Genomic DNA, 12,267 nt, shown 5'->3' on the forward strand with positions numbered 1-12,267 from the left:
CCTAGGCATATACTGTAAAGAAATTGCTTCCTATTTCAGTTTTTAACTAACATATTACGGGTAGACAATGCCTATAATGAAATAAATCAAACCTTAATTAAACAGTTTCTGTGAAATAAAGTATAGAACATATAACAAATATTAGCACATGGTTACATATCAAAATATCTGAAACAAATCTTTATACACTCTGAATCACCTACAAATAAGTTTTGTAAATTTTACAGCCAGCAATTCAACAACGCAATGGAAGTTCCTAACTGAAATATAAATTGATCAATCAAGAAAAGCAAGAAACTGAATGAAGTTCAAGAGAACCCTTGTACAAAAAGAAAAATGCAATATTAGCTTCTATTGACCAATGATACATTGATGTTTGTGTGACCAGCCCCAACATCTTTGGCGTAATCCACTTCCAAAACACAACCTGTGAATATAACAATATGTCATGGAAACTAATTGAGAAACGAAACAACCTATGAAACAAATAGAAAAGTGAGCTAATAAAGTTTAAAGTGGATGACATTATCACCTGCTCAGGCATCTGATGTGATTTCATTTTTGCCTTCGTCTCAATGTTGAATATTTGTAGGTGGCCCTGAATAGTTCTCTAAAGTTGAGCTTCAAATAGAATGTCACAGTTCACTCATCATATATGAGATGCAGCAAAGAAGATGCTCACCACGACAAGCACAAAGAAACAGACGCATTCAATAGCCAACGCCAAATAGCTGGGACAATCCTGAATAATGATATGACACATGCATTCCACGAAAAGCCATGACAACCATTTATCGAATGGGGATTGAACAAATTAGCTCCAAAATAAGGAATAGGCATGAATATACAAAATAAATGGCAACAGGAAAAAAAAAAAAAAGTCAAACGATTTTTACAAATGTTAGGTTCATCTGGTATTATCTAGTGTGGAAGGGTTATAGTCTATCAAAGAGATGCTGAGAAATATGAAAGTTCTCCACACCATGCAGTAAAGTCATCCTCAATGCATTGATCATCATCTCCAAGACCCACCGGGACAAGCCACTTGCCACCTATAGAAAAGGAAAAAAAAAAACAGATATGAGCTACCATCAATGGATTAGGAGAATTGCATAAAAGCAATGGGATGTACAATAGCACTTTCTATCAAAACTGAAACAAGCAAACTCAGTAACACTCTTGCCCTGTTGATTGCAAACTCCCAAATTAAAAAAGAGAGTGATCCATCAGATACAATGAACACCATACACATCCAGACTGAAAAATGCTTTTGGTTCCAAACATATTTCACATGCAATTGTTTCTAGATAATGGTCAAACTTTCTAAAACTCCATAAATACAACACCTCTTTTGTAGTGTAATTTGAATGTACTGTTATGCACATTATACAGAAGCATTTTAAAGACTATCTAACTTAAATATCAATGAGCAAGCAAAATCACCTGCAAACACATCTTTACACAGCACAAGTGCCAACCTGGCAAGTGCGTGGGATATCCAACAATGCATAAGGTGATCCCCACTATGCAGATGAATGCATACAACATAAGGATTGTATGGCTAAAAATACACTTGCCAAAGTGCCCATTCAATGTATAATTGTAGAGCAATATGAATGCACCATACTGAATCCTAATTTTTTGTGTTCATTCATCTTGCTGCTAGGGGCCCCTTGTACACCCGTTCAGAGGATGCATGCCAAACGGACTATCCCGAATCATAATTTTGCATTCATTCTCTTAGCACACGTGCTGCACATAAAGGTGCATCTGGAGAGGGGTGAGCATAGCAGCATCACCAAAACTCAGTAAACATAATATTAAAAACAAAAAAATACAAAGCTAATGAATAAGACCCTGCCCTATATCAGTTAAAAAGACACATTTTCCTCATGACGTTAACAGGTAACATAATGAGGAGAAATGAATGGCACTTAATACAAATCATATTTATTAATCTGTAACAAATCACTAAATTGATCAAAATCCCAATTGAATCAGTGCTGCAATTTTTATTTCAACAGAAAAGGACACAAAGTTTCCAACCAATTACAATGGGTCATGAATTCATCAATTGAAGTAAACCATAAAATTAATCCAGCAAATGTAAGGCAGATACCATTGATAGAGGCAAGTTCATTGGTTAAGATGGGATTTTGTAACTAATTCATGGAAATAGGTAGGTATTTAATAATGCATACAAAGATGACACAGTCACATATCACTTAATTAAGTTCAATGACCTCAACAAGCCCATATCGTCCAAACGTGGAAAAAAATAATAAAGAAAAAGAAAAGGGAATCAGGCTATTCATAACACATACCCTGTTCTGCAATCAAGTCATCCACCACCTTAGCTATCTGTTTTTTAAAACACGGCATAAACCAAATGTCAGCAGCAGCCAAAAGGTAAAAGAAGTGCTGACTAAAAGCCCATAATATTTAATGTCTTTTTTTTTTCCCCGAACCTTATTAAAATGCTCATACTGCCTGTTTCCAAGCCCAAAAACACCATATTTCAGGTTCTGAAGCCAGTTTCCCCTCTCATTCCCCTGAAAAAACCAAGTAATAGAAATCACCATGCAAATTCAAAAGAAAAGAAATAAAAGGAGATCATCTCAGCTGAAATTCTCAAAATTCACCTCTGTAAACCATTTGTAAAACCTTACACCATTATTTGTTGGCTCAACATCTCCATATCTGAATTTTAAAAAATAGATACATATATAAAAATTGAGAGAACAGGAATTTAAACCAATCTAAAAAAGGCTCTAACTTATGTTGCTAAAAAGAAAAATGATATAGTTTCTTTCTTCATCTTCTCCTCATATTCATCGTCATCGGCCGCATAATCATCCTGTCACAAAATTCAATCCTTTCATCAACATCTAACCATCTAACAACCGATCCAACAACTACAAATTCTCAGATGTTACTCAAGATCAGTGGAAAAAAAAATCAAATTACCAGATCAACGACTTTAAAAATCACTTTGTCATACCGTGCCCTCACCTCTTCCGCCAGTGCCTGAATTAAAATGAAAAATAAAATTAAGCAACAGAACCGAGGAATCCAAGGCAGAGATCAAAGAAACAGGACGAACAAGCACTGACCTTTTGGTCGAACCAAAGCCCACCAAACCCGACACCCATTCATGCGGTTTGCTTCATCCTTCATAATCAGTTCTAATCTCACAACCATACCATGCACAAGACCTTGGCAGTTGCACTATCTCATACTAGTGGCTGAGTTGACAATATTAATTGCGCTGTCAACAAGAAAGTCGAGGCTAGACCCAGGGTAAAATGTCTTCTCCACTAGTAACAATAAACAGGCACTTTTCTAAGCCCACATGCAGTCCTACAAGGGGTCTAATGACTTTTATATGAAAGCCACTCTAATGAGTCATCAGCATCATCAATATTAACCACCATCATCACCACTATTGCCGTGTTCACGGTGTTGACACCAAATAGTTAGGACAAGGTTCTATCAAGTCATCATTATATCACCACCACGAACACAACCACAGCCTTGTCCCAAATATTTGGGATCAACTTTACAAATCATGTGTCGCCAACATATCAAGGCCCTATTCTCAGTACGTGAGCAAACATTTGTATTTCTTCTCACTAGCTCAATCCAAGTCCTTCTAGGCGTTCCTCTCATCTGTATCCAGGCCCTTCAACCATAATTGAGGTTCTCTCCTTATAGAAGTTGTCTCCAATTGCACACATGACCAAACCATCTCAATCTACTATCCATCTACTTATCTCTATTGAGACTACTCCTACGCTACTTTCGATGACTCTATTCTTAATTCTATCCTTCCCAATTTTCTCACACATCCATTTCATTCTCAACATTCCCTTATCCATAACACTCATACTCTACTCATTTTGCCTTATCTATAGTACTCATGGACACTCAACAATTGGACCAAAATCAATTATGGCTCACCAGACTCGGAACCAACATATCCAGATAAGGAAAAACTCATTCTGATTCGGAACAAGTCAGACCGAGTCGCATACATTATGCATAGCAGACGTCCACCTCAGACTGGTTCCTAGGCTTCCAATTGAAACTGGTCAGGGGACATCTTGTTGTATGGGACAATTTTTCATACCATGGTCATGTGGCAGTCACGCAGCTATCCATGGGTATGTCCCCACTTCTCCCACCACCAACTTGAATTCCAGTGGGAGCATCCTCATCAATCTCTCCATTTTTTAAATAATAGAACCAAGGTAACAAATCAGGTCAGTTTGAGGAATTTCATGGTCATCATTTTTAACCAAACCTTCCCCTCTATAACTCCTAATGAAGTTGCATTCCAATTAATCAATCTTACTTCTACTAATTTTTAAGCCTCTAGATTCTAAAGCCTTCTTCCAAACCACCGATTTAGCATTTTCCCTCTCTCAAGTCTCAAGTCTCGTCAACCAATATGTCAAGGTAACAGGAAAATCACAACGGTTTGACCTTGGAGAAGTAGGAAACAAGAAAAGACATTAACGACCTTGGAGAAATCACAGCGGTTTGAAGCAAGAGTGGCATCATCCCAAGTAGAAAATCTACGCAATTATATTCCATAATGAAATGGAAAGCTAAGATGTTACACCCTAACATCATAATTGCAAATTTGAAATTTTGAGTAAATCTAATTATTGAAACTAAATCAAATAGGATAGAGACTCCTATATAGCAATTAAGAGAGGAGAAACGGAACCTGAGATTCAAATCTTAGCTTGCTGATGCACCAGCTTCACCTTCTCTCTCAGGAACTGCCGTATATGTTCACGTTTCCAGTTGTCAATTCTGCAAAATCAAATACAGAAACCCTCGGTGCACAGAAAATAGCCTCAAGTTGGAAATCGCATCAAGAAAATGCATCTACAGAAGATCCAGTACAGAAAACAGAAAAATTAGGGCAGAGATAGGAAAATCACCTGCTTATGATAGAATCGAAGGAAGATCGAGATCTCACAGAAAGCGAGTGAAAGAGAGCTAGTGTTTTTTTTTTTTTTTTACCAACTCCTCCGATCTCCGCCGTGGAGATGAAGGAACACTTAAAACTTCAAAGAGTGAGAGGAGAGAGAGCGGAGAGGGAGAGGAAGAGGGAGAGGCAGAGGGAGAGGGAGAGCGCGCAAGAGGGAGAGGGCCGGAGAGGCAGAGAGAAGGAGGGAGATGGAGAGGGAGAGCACGCAGAGTGAGAGGGAGAGGGGGAGAGAAAGAGAGAGAGAGAGAGAGAGAGAGAGAGAGAGAGAGAGAGAGAGAAGGAGGAGGAGAGCATGTGAGAGGGAGAGGGAGAGGGAAGGAGAGCGAGAGGGAAATCCCCAAGTATCCTGTACCAATACGTACGTGGGAATGTATTTGCGGAGTCCATTTTGGTAGATGCATTAAGCCACGCCTTATTAGGTCAGGAAGAATTGATTAGGTGTTATCCTGACCGTGTGGGGCCTTCCTTGATGAATATGTTGGACATCCACGTCGCCCATCGGTTTTTCAGTTCATTTTGGAACCTGATACCAAAAATTAAGCAAAAAAAAAAAAAAAAATCTCAGGTGAACTACACCGACTGGAAAAGGTCCATTAAAAACTTTTTGTGGGCCACAAAAAGTTTGGATGAAGCTGATCCTTCTATTTTCCATTAATCCAGGTCTGTTTGACCTTATCGAAAGGTTGGATGGCAAATAATTACGTTAGGGCCTAGAAAATTTTAATGGTAGACATTCGATCACCATTGGTGTGGTCCACCTGAGAATTTGATCTGCTTAATTTTTGGGACCAAGTCTTAAAATGGGCCTGAAAAATGGATGGAAGGCATGAATATACAGCTCATCATCAAGGTGGACCCCACAGTGAGGTTAAGGGTGTTACCCATATAACACCTAATCCACTACCACAAAGTCGAGTGAGTAATACCTTCTAGACGCCGTAGGGAGCGGATTTCCTAACAATATGGGATATCTACTCTCATTTTTTCACTTGTTTACCTAGCTCGTGGGCTTTGTAATATAGGTACAAGTGTTATATTTGATCAAAATCGTCACTAACCAATTATTACAATTCTACAATCGGTTAGAGCTAGCCCATAAAAACGCTTAAGATTGGGAACCTAAAGATTTTTAACCTTAAGGTGACTTATGAGTATACGTTCCAGAAATTTCAAATAAGGGACCACAGTTATAGAAAGTGAACGTGTTAGGCACCCAATCTGCCCATATGGATGTGCAGTCTTTACTAACTAATTTCTAAATAATAAGGGTAGTTCTCGCATGCAAAAAAATGTAATGCGATGCAATAGTGATGATTAATTAATCCAAATTTTTGATGGGCAGGATCCGACTATATCAGCAAGCTATAGAGCATATGTTCGAAACAATCAAGTATATGGTGCAAATGATGCTTGATGTTGTATGAATGATAAAACGACGACCAACCAACTAAAGTTTCTAGTATACCTGCTGCGATTATATCGGCAGGTCTCAAAACATACGCCCACTAGTCAGATACGATGGAAAATGATGGAATGTAGTATATATTCTAAAATGACGGGTAGCTGGCTAAGATTTCTAATGGGCAAGATCCGATTATATCGATAGGCCATAGAGCATATGCCCAGTAGTCAGATGTGTAAAAAATGATACAAATGCACTATGATGTTGATGTGTATGAGAAGTAGTGGGGTTAAGAAGGGAATGAATGATACACAATGATAATGTACTGATCCGATGAAATTGATAGATGTTGAAATGGTTAAATGAACAGTAGTGTCATAAGACTAGATTAAGTAACTTAGATTTGAACTTGGGTGGCTTATGAGGCTTAGAATCTAGCTATACTAGGCTAGACCAGGGCTGGGCTCTCTCTCTCTCTCTCTCTCTCTCTCTCTCTCTCTCTCTCTCTCTCTCTCTCTCTCTCTCTCTCTCTCTCACTTTCACTCTTCTTGGTGGAGGAATGACTAAGGCTAAGAGATGGGAGTGAATCCTTAAGGATTTTATTTTTTTTTTTAATCCTTAAGGATAGAAATGATTGGTGTGTGTGAAATGAAAAGGGGATGGGAGCTATTTATAGTCTCCCAACCTAGTTTTCTAGAAATTCCTGGTGATCCTAAGGTTAAAATATGTTTGAATGACTAAGATTAGATATTACCATATGGCATCATCTCTTGGATTAGATGAGTTGGTAAAATAGTAATTTTAGGTAAGGAGATGAACATTGGAGTAAATGCACATCAACCACACACTTAAGGTTTGAAAAAGAAGCAACTCACATGCTTGAGGGATGCTGCTCAAAAGAAGAAGATGTCACGTGGCCGGCGGCAATCTGGCTACCACCAGTCCCCACTTGGTTTCCCTGTTTTGGCAGGCATCATCCTCCAAGCGTGTGGATGCTCTGCTATGAGGGTTGGTATTTTGAAGTTTCGACCATTTATTCGATTGGGCTTGGTTTTGGGCTTATGTTTGAGCTTGGTTTTTAGCTTAACTAAGTGAATTGATTGAGTTATGGGCCTGGATAGGCTGACCGGGTAAGTTAACTTAGTGAGTTGACTGGGTGAGTTGACTCAAGACTATAGGGTTTTGCATTCCTAGGGTTAGGGTTAGGCAGACAGGATTAGTTGGGTTGACTTGGGTTAAATGGGCTAAGTTTGGGTGTAGGAATGGGTTTCATAGGGTTTAGGCTTCTAGGGTTAGGATTTATGATTAGAGTATGGCTGTGATTGGGGTTTCTAAGGCTTATGCTTCCAACGTTAGGGTTTAGGATCAGGGTATGGTTGTCCATCCATCAGTTCAAACTCTATCAACTTATCGGCTTGAGGTAGGATACCTACATACCTAACAAAAAAATAATAACAATAAATAAATAAATAAATAAAAATTGAATGGGGAGACTTTGTATTCACCTATCTAGGGGACCCTGTTGTAGATGGCCAATAGTGTAAAAATGCACATTTTTGCCTGTGAATGCAGACCCTAATCGATTTCTTTTTCACAAGCAGTTTCAAGTCCAACAATGAGATGGGGTGCTTTACAACCTGCACCATCCGCAATAGGGCCATCCTTTTATAATTTGTTCATAAATCACATAATTATGAAGTGGACCCTAAAATTACACGTGTAACTACCTTCCAAAGACAATGACAGAAAAGGGAAAAACATGACTCTGAAATCATCTTATCAACAATGAAAATGATAAAAATACTCCTAACACTCTAGATTAAGGCTAAATGTATTTCTGCACTCCCATGCAATTTCATTGCCAATCCTTCGGAATCTTCTAATCTAAAACCTAGATTTTATCCATCCAGGTCAGAGTCATCATATCACCAGTCAATGATCTAATGATCCAGTCTGTCAATTTGTTAAGCCTCAAGAGAGAGAAATCTATGAACTAAAACCTCCAAGATTGGGGAATCTTAGCCATTCATATTTTGGTTTCTGAATCCACGAAAAGTAAGAGAAAAAATTCACGTATTTTATTAGATAATAATCTAAGGTTATTTGTTGCGACTCCCAACCCTAAGCTATATAGAAATTACCCAAAATAGCAAAATCTCTCTGGTTTTTTCTTTTTTCTTTTTTTCTTTTTTTGATGAAAAAATAAAATAAAAATAAAAAAATCTCCCTAGTTGATTACATTTGTTAAAAATGCATTCCCACCATAATTACAAACAACTTCTAAAAAATCAAAAATTGTAAAACTTAAAAAATAAAAACAGATTGAGATACACTGAATAGGGAAATCATCAAAAATAATAAAATTTTCTTGAAATCCTGATTTTAAGTGGGGACATTCATTTTGTTGTGAAACAAATGTCTTCAAGTACTGGCATATGAATTGGCTAACCCTGGATGCAGGGCTATATAAAAATCGATAGGTCATTCATTTCGTGACATTGCCCAGATCAAAGGTAGGGCTTTTTTAGAGTTAACACTTCAAATGACAATTTTTTCGTATTTAGAATGAATCTTTTCGAACCGCACATGCTTAGGACCTAGTTACATCATGCCCTACATAGGACTAGGCCCAGCTCTGACCGATTATATATTTGCGCTTTCATTTGGACTTTTCTTGGTCCAAATATAGTAAGAATGCATATACAGCCCAGGCTACATCAAAATCTTCAATATGAATATTTGCAAATACCCGCTGCTCAATGTGAGAATATGCAATGTAAGTATCTACAGATGCCCATGTGGGAGCATGCAAAACTAAGTGGGATTAGGCAATGTGTTATTTACAAATACCAGCACAAGATTTATAAAGGTAAAAAATTTAATTAAAAAATCCATAACCTTGCTCAAAAATTACAAAGCTTAACTTCAACCAGTGAAGCATACAAGGTTAATCTGTTTAACAAATATTGCTAATTTACAATTATACACCCAATTCAAAAAAATTGGACAACAATAGTATAATTACTAATTGTTATTATAAATATTAAGTCGAGTCAACAAAAGACCCGTTCGAGTCTTCTAGTCGACTCGGGCCAGCTGAAAATCGAATCAACTTTTCGGGTCTTTGAACTATGATTCGATCTATGATGGCCCACTTCTCATCTCATATTAAAATTCTCAAAGCTTGAATTTCCTGGTGAGCACACCTTCCTTCACAGCATCTTGGCCCTTCTTGGTGTTGTCTTCTTCCTTTGTCTGGTTGTGATTAACCTCATCTTGGTGGTTGGATTCCTCAGGGCTCACCGCATTACAGCCGTCCAATTCACTGCAAGGCTTCTCAGGAGGTTGGACCACGCTGTCACCATGGCAGTTCTTTTTGTTCTGGCCATCGCAAGGGGCGGGCCCACCTTCCTTGAAGGGATCAGAGCCGAAGAACCCATCCGGGGCCTTGATCCAGGACACGACGCTGCCTGCATTTGCTTGGATGAGAAGCATGCACACCAAGATTGTTGGGGCCCAGAGCAACAAGAGGCGGGATGTGGCCATTGGATCGACGGCTTACGTTGTGTTTTGATTATGTGCAGGTAATAGTGGATTTAAATGGATTAAAGGTGTGGTATTTAAAGGCTGAGGCTTCCTATTGTTAGGGTAGTTTGTGGGGCCATGGTTAGAAACAGAAGGGCCATTCAAAAAATGGAAAAGAGAAAAACTCTGGTACTCTGGCAGAGTTTAGTGGATGATACACAGACACTTAGAAATTGCAGACGTGGCAAGTGATTATATCAAATTAAACTGTCCAAAATCATTATTCCTAGTTTAGATGTTTAATGAACCAAAAATTATGTTTCTTCATTATCTGCTTATTAGATTGGTGGACATTTATTGGACGGTTAGAATGAAAAATATCCAATGGTTCTATTTAAACAAACAAGTGTCCAAGAATCAGAGGTCAGGATAGTTCTGTTTATCCCCATTATCTTTACTGTCATTCTTCTTAACAGCCAATCAGAATAGATGTAACAACCTGTATTTCAAACCCGGAGTGTAATTCGTTAGTATGGCCCACTTGAGCTTTGGATTTGCATGATATTTGGTAAAGAGACCTAATACGAACATGAAAACCGAATGGACGGAGTAGATTGATCATAAAATCACTTTGGACCCCACCATGGGTGGAGTGTGTACAAAACATGTGTGCAAGCGTTGTGCACCGGACTGGAAGCCGGTCAAACAGAGTTTGACATGATGTTTTCCGGACTCTTTCCAGAAAAGGAAAACTCTCTCCTTTCTTCGTTTTCTTACTGCTGCGGAGTTTAATCGATCATCTCCATTTTGTGTCGAGTGTGGCCCACTACCAATCACTTTTCAGATGATCTAAACCGTCGATCGTGTTCGTACGATAATTCTGACCACAACCCAACCACTTCTGTGAATCTCCTCACACGTTTATACATAGGATCTTTAGCACAACTAATGCGTACGTATGGTGTAGTTTTGAAAATGGAAAGTGATTCGAAGCTACTATCCGAGTTTGACTGCCGGGAGTCATCTGAGTCGACTCGCCGTCTTTTGACGAGTTGAGTCGAACTGAATCAGATCTAGAGATTTGCTAGATGAGTTTTGAAAAAGGAAAGGAAGGGAGAAATGAAAGAGAGAGAAAGAGAATAAAGTGAAAGAAAGGAAGAAGACTAGAGATAGAGAAATGGGGATGATGATCAAGTGCCTCAACTGAGTCAACTTCTGAGTTGTACGAATTAAGACTGGTTTGAGGTCTCTTCCATCCATCAGTTCGAGCATAAGGTCAAGTGCTAGGTCAAGTATGGCAGCAGGTGTCTCAGCTCGATGTTGAAGATCGATTTCTAAACAGGGTCTCAAATCAACTTGCCATTGAGTTGACTCAATTGAGTAACCAGATGTGGATTGGGGTTAATATGAATTCAATGTATCCTTTCTAGCTATGTTGATGATGGTCATTTGGGTCTGGATTTACATCGGTTTGATGAGTTCATTTGCACAACGGATTGTTGTTGAGTTGTGTCGAATTAGATTAACCATTTCATGTGAGTTGACTTAGTGAGGTTCATTAGTTGTTTTTGAATTATTGGTAATTTTCCTTAGCATTCTAATCAAGTCATGATCATGTGTAGATTGAATCACATTGAGTCCATTAGGTTAAGATCGAGTGGCATCAAGCGGACCGTACATCAAAGATTCTCAATAGAGTTGGTTGCGAGCGAGTTCAAGGAAATTCGAGTTGATTTCATTTATATCTCTTGAAAGATGAGGATTCTGTTGAGACTCAAATATTGCATATTTAACCCTTCAATTACATTAATTTTCCTAACCTTTATTTGATAATTTGATTTAATTATATACGTTTTTATCATGTGAAGTGATTCGGAAGCTTACGATAAATATGCAATTAAAAGGATGGATTTAAAGCTCAAAACAATATAATGAAGAATTAGAGATTTGAAAGTGATTAATAAACAATTTACATGCTAAAGATCCAAGGAAACCAAGTGAGGAACGAAGAGAATGGAAGATTTGAAGTGAAGAAAAGGAATCCTGAAAATTTTTCTGAAAAAATATATTCTAAAATTCTGGAGCCAGAAAAACATAGTTCTGAAATAGTTCTAGAAGACACTTAGATAGCATCAAAGGTGCATTCGAAGCTGGTTCGATGTAATCGAGAATTTCAAGATTTCTCAAGCCAACCCCGTTGAACAGTTCTGGATGATTTTTCGATACAATCGAAGACACTTAGATAGCATCAAAGGTGCAATCGAAGACACTTTGATAACATCGAAGGCATTACGCAGAGTGAGTAAATTTAAGGCGGTTTGCGGATTTTTCCAACTTA

At 38.2% G+C, this 12,267-nt stretch overlaps 1 long non-coding RNA gene across 4 annotated transcripts; it reads right to left on the reverse strand.

The window, feature by feature from the left end:
• Nucleotides 1-348: 348 nt before the first annotated feature.
• LOC131250129 (uncharacterized) lies at nucleotides 349-2,700 on the reverse strand. 4 transcript variants are annotated; one of them, XR_009173082.1, is made up of 7 exons: nucleotides 2,643-2,700; nucleotides 2,469-2,552; nucleotides 2,325-2,361; nucleotides 897-1,052; nucleotides 683-742; nucleotides 533-598; nucleotides 349-427 (listed from the first exon to the last, which is right to left on the reverse strand). It is a non-coding gene; the product is annotated as an uncharacterized LOC131250129 (long non-coding RNA). The 4 variants fall into 4 exon arrangements; XR_009173085.1 differs by lacking the exon at nucleotides 683-742 and having other exon boundaries at nucleotides 533-621; nucleotides 983-1,052; XR_009173084.1 differs by having other exon boundaries at nucleotides 349-598; nucleotides 983-1,052.
• Nucleotides 2,701-12,267: the final 9,567 nt, after the last annotated feature.

This window comes from Magnolia sinica, chromosome 6 (assembly GCF_029962835.1).
Source record: "Magnolia sinica isolate HGM2019 chromosome 6, MsV1, whole genome shotgun sequence".
In the NCBI taxonomy this organism is placed as follows: Eukaryota; Viridiplantae; Streptophyta; class Magnoliopsida; order Magnoliales; family Magnoliaceae; genus Magnolia; species Magnolia sinica.